Source organism: Tupaia chinensis, unplaced genomic scaffold, assembly GCF_000334495.1.
Source record: "Tupaia chinensis unplaced genomic scaffold, TupChi_1.0 Scaffold143744_1, whole genome shotgun sequence".
Lineage (NCBI taxonomy): Eukaryota > Metazoa > Chordata > Mammalia > Scandentia > Tupaiidae > Tupaia > Tupaia belangeri.
The window spans coordinates 363,657-369,052 of NW_006203593.1; positions in this window are offsets into that span (position 1 = coordinate 363,657).

Here is a 5,396-nt window from a genome sequence, read left to right on the forward strand (position 1 = left end):
GTTGTATTTGGAGGTGGGGTCTTGACAGAGGTAATTCAGGTTCAGTGAGGTCATTGGGTGGACCCTTATCTATAATCACTGATGTCCTTATAAAAAGAGATTAGGTGGGACCAGCAGTTAGTGTAATGGCTATGTCACTGGATTCCCATGTAGTCAACCACGGTTTGAGGCCCAGACCCAGTGGCTTAAACTCACACTGGGCACATGTGCATGCGTGCCCAAGATCCCGAGAGGAGAATGGAGGAGAAGGGATTGTGGCATGGCCATCCCCCCATGGGGAGTGATTTCTTGCTGTCTCTCTGGCGAGCTCACGTGCCCTGTAGCAAAAATCTCTCCACTAAGACACAGACTCACACACACAGAGGAGAGACAATATAGACAGAGAGGGAAGACAGCCATCTACCAGCCAAGGACAAAGGCTTGAGAAGAAATCTACCCTGCCAACACCTTGATTTCCACTTCAGCCTTCAAAAGTGTGAAATAATAGATTGCTGTCACTCAAGCCTTGCAGTGTCTGACACTGTTATGGCACCCCTAACCAACGAACATACCCACTTTCTGTATCTTTGACTACACCAAGGAATGTAATTTCTGAGTCAGACAGCAATTCTGTTTTTAGATTTTTGAAGAATAATTTATTCTATTTATAAACATTTAAGTACTTATCCCATGCCAATACTTTAAGCTATGCATTTAGTCAGTAAATTGAATACAGCACAATTCCTTTCTTTCCAGAGAATACACTTCCAAAAGATGAAATAATTATGAAACAGGATCCTGGGTACAATGGTAGAATTTCTCACAAGACATTGAAGTTTATACTCTTTTTCTTTTTTCTTTTTTTTTGGAGAGGTTTTCGCTATAGGGCAAGTGCGCTCGCCAGACAGACAGAGAGAGGCATAGAGACAGAAAGCAAGAAATCACCCCCCAAGGGGGGATGGCCATGCCACAATTCCTTCTCCTCCATTCTCCTCTGGGGATCTTGGGCACGCACGCACACGTGCCCGGTGTGAGTTTTAAGCCACTGGGTCTGGGACGCGAACTGTGATCGACTACGTTGGAGTCCAGCAACATAGCCATTACGCTAACTGCTGGTTCCCTGAAGTTTATACTCTTGAATGATTTTATTTCTTTGTAGCTTAAATTAAGAGATTAAAATGGGCATTTGCCCTTCTAGTAATATGTTGGTGAAGTGCATTATAAAGAAAGTCACAAATTTTCCTTCCCAGAGCCATATTCCTGTAATCAAAAGGTATATATCCTCCCATTAAGGAGTAGGATCTATTTTTCTACACCTTAGCTCTGTCCTGATCATCTTATAGTTTTTGATTCATTTAACATTAGACAAAATGATGCAAGCTGTCTTGAAAAGTGTGTATACACGAAGGCACACTCTTTTGATGTTCTTAAATTCCTAATGTCACCAACTGAAAGAAACCAAGTTATCCTGCTGGAGGATGCGAGGCTATAGAACTGAGGTGTCTCTTTGGACATGGAGCCAATTGCGATATATGTGGGTGATGCCATCCAGAATCATTCAGCCACAGCTAGTCTGTGAGCTGACTACCACAGAAGCATGAAAAGACTCCAGACACCACATACGCGAATCCAGATCAGAACTGTTTGGATGATCACAGAATCATGAGGAAAACAAACATGACTATTGTTTCGAGCTGTTGGAATGTTAGGCAGCATTACCTACATTACCTACTACAATGATTGTATTCCATTGAATTTTATTTCTTTTTTGTTGTTAACCATTCTTTACCTCTTTGTCTAATATCTTAATGTCTTCAAATAAAGGCCTATATTATATATGTATTAATTTTTTTAAGCATGTTCCCTCTAGTATCTAGCGCTTATTGCCTAGCAGTTAGAACATTTGAAATAAATGGTCAAAAGCAAAAAAGAGCTCTGTCTGATCAATAGAGTTTGACACTTTGTTCTCTATACTTTGATTTCAAATAATTTCCCAATACTTTAACTTGTTTGATATTTTTTTATGTGCATAAAATTTTAGTATTTCTGCAATGTCGTTTGCTTGCATTTTTGAGTATACTTGTATTGATCTAAACTTCTAAGTAGTGAGCCTGTGATCAGAGGAGGCAATATCCAGTCATAGGGCTTAGACCTTCCACTTCTTCTCTCTCAGGGGCACTTCTTGATGCACATGTTCTAAAAACCACTGTTGTGTATATTGTATCTATTTTTTTAAGCTGGTAAGATAGTATCGATCTAGTCCCTACTCCTCTGTCTGGCAAGAAGGGGAAATCCCAAGGTTATAAAAGCATAAATAAATTTTTTGTGAATATCAGCTAATGTAGTCATCAGCGGAAGGACCACTAAATAAAGATAAATATTTCATATTAATCTATTTTATAATTCTTTTAAAAGAATCAATTTACCCAGAAGACAACACAGTCTTAAATGCCTATGCTCTTAATAACATATCTTCAAAATACATAAGTAAAATTTTACATAGCTTAAAAGAGAACAGTCAAATTCATAATCTAAAAAGTTCAATACCATTTTATCACTACTTGATCAAATGAATACTCCAAGACATCAGTAAGTACATGGAAGAATTTATATTTATATCAAATAGCTCTAAATATAAATGGTATGAAAGGGTGAAGGTAATAAAACATTTACCAAGATAGAATATATAATGAGCCATGTCAAGTTTCAAAATATATAAAGTTTTCAAACCATAGATTACATTGCCTGATCACAAGCATATTAGTTTAGAAACCAGTAAAAATAGAATTTCTTTTCTTTTTTCTTTTTTTTTTTTTGTGAGAGATTTTTGCTATAGGATGTGTGTGCATGCCAGAAAGACAGAGACAGAGAGACAGAAAGTGAGAAATCACCCTCCCAGGGGGTATGGCCATGCCACAATCACTTTTCCTCCATTCTCCTCTCAGGATCTTGGGCACACATGCACACATGCCTGGCATGAGTTTAAGCCACCAGGCCCAGGATTTGAACCATGTTCGACTACATGGGAGTCCAGTGACAAAGCTATTATGCCAACTGCTGGTCCCTAAAAATAGAATTTCCTGAATAGTATAAGCTATTTGGAAAATGAACACTATAGTCCTATGCTTTCTGTCATCATTCCGTTTTAAAAATTTCTGATATGCATACTTTGTGTGGGTTTTCCTTTCTTTTTTTCTTTTTTAAGTGAGAAAGAGGGCCAGTCAGAGGGCACTGCAGCAGCACAGTGCTCCACAATGCTGGAAGTCAGGCGAAGATCAGAGTTTGGTTCTCAAGTTGGCCTGTCCATGTGGGGCATGTGCTCAAGTTCCTGTGAGCCTGAGTAACCAGGAAGGCTAAGAAGGCTCATGCTGGGAGACCCAGTTGACAGTGTTTCTCTCTTTTTGGCTCTGCCTGTCTCTGTCTTGTGTTTTCCATGAACTTTTTGAAGACGGAATATTATTCTGATGGTGAAAAAATCCTACTCTGCTGAGATCATCACTTTTTCATTTTAATTTCAGGATTTTCTGCATTAGATTTTATTTGCTTTTATATTTAAATGAAATTAATACACTGTATGTGCACTTTTACATGGGCAGATGCACAAGCATACATGTTCTCGTGTGTATATACAAAGTCAGGCACACCTATTTTTAAGTTTATGTTGGTTTTATAGAAATAATTTCTAAGAGGAAATTTTTTAGTAAAATTTTCTTGTTAATTTATCGCTCTGTATTGTAACTGTTTTATTATTGATTTATCCTAGTTTTTATGATTTTATACAACATAATTTTCAAAAGGATAAAAGATGTGAGGTCACTCATGGTGGTCCAGCAGCCACACGATACTCCACAATGCTGAAGCGGTATGGGAAGGTTCCAGCTGTGTCCCAAGAACTTTGTGCAACGTGGGTGAGCATGCGCATGGCTGCGGTCCTTGCTGCCTAAGGCTGTGAGTGGACCCTAGAATGAAGCCCAATCAGAGATGGCCCTCTCTCTCTTTCTCTCATAGAAGAAAAAAATAAGTAAATCGAAGAAAGGATATGAAGGGACCAGCAGTTGTCATAATGGCTGGGTCTCTGGATTCCCATGTAGTCGACCGTGGGTCAAGTCCCGGACTCGATGGCTTAAACTCACACTGGGCACGCGTGCATGCATGCCCAAGATCCTGAGAGGAGAATGGAGGAGAAGGGATTGTGGTATGGCCATCTCCCCTGGTGGTGGGGGGCGGATTTCTTGCTTTCTGTCTCTCTGTCTCTCTGTCTTTCTGGCGAGCGCACACACCCTATTGCAAAAACCTCTCCAAAAAAAAAAGGGTGTGAAAATAATTTATCTTTGCTTTGAAATACTTGGTCAGTTATATTTGATGTTGTCTGTTTCCTAACCATGTCTTCTATGTCCCAGTTATATCACCTTATTTTTAATACGCCTGAATATTTTAACAAAACACCCTCCTAACAGAGAAGAAATATACCTAAATACCCTTTGTGTATGATTCATGTTATTGTTAGCCTAAAGATTAAATAAAAGAAGAAATTGCTATTTATTTATGATCAAATCAATTTATCCACACCAAGATACCGAATGAGTGATGTGAAGTGTAAATACACCATCTGCTACACTTCATGTTTTTAATACTCACTGTTTCCTTTTTTATAATGCTAGCAAAAATTGTGCATGCAGTCATCAGATAGATGATTTTCTGGGCATGGGCTCCTTCCAGATGTACTTTTACGACCCTCTATTTTTTGTTTCCTTTGCAATTTACTCATTTAGTAGGAATTTAGTGAGTATATTCCACGTACATTGCTTTGTACTAAAATTAGTGATTTGAAACAAAATGTAAAGTGTGTTCTTTACTTTCTGGAAACATTTATTGCATATGAACATTAGAATATGCACACTGATAGAAACCGTGCAAGTTAAATGTACATATAATACAAAGTACATGAAAGTGTAATATAAAAAATAAATGCCATAAATGACAAAATTGCCTATAGGGACTAAATTAGAGCGGTAATGAGAATCTAGGCTTGAACTAAATATTAAACAACAAATAAATTATTGAAGTTATGAGAAAGAGAATGACTATTGGAAAGTTAGATATCTAAAATAAGTATGTGTTTTAAAAAGCACTTTTTTTCACCCCAATAAAATGTTGGTATGTTGCCCCAAGATAAAATTTATATTACCATGCAGTAAATATGTCTTTATACATCTTAATGGTTTTATAAATGCAGATACCTCATTGTTGAAGTCTGTGTTTATTTATAAAAATGAATTATTTTTCTATCTACTTCCCCTAATATATAATCTAGTCTTTTAAAAAGAAATTTATTGAATATTAACTTTATAGCAGGCATATGTATAGACAATTGAGCAAATGATTTAGAATAAAAATTTCTGACTGTCCCAGAATTT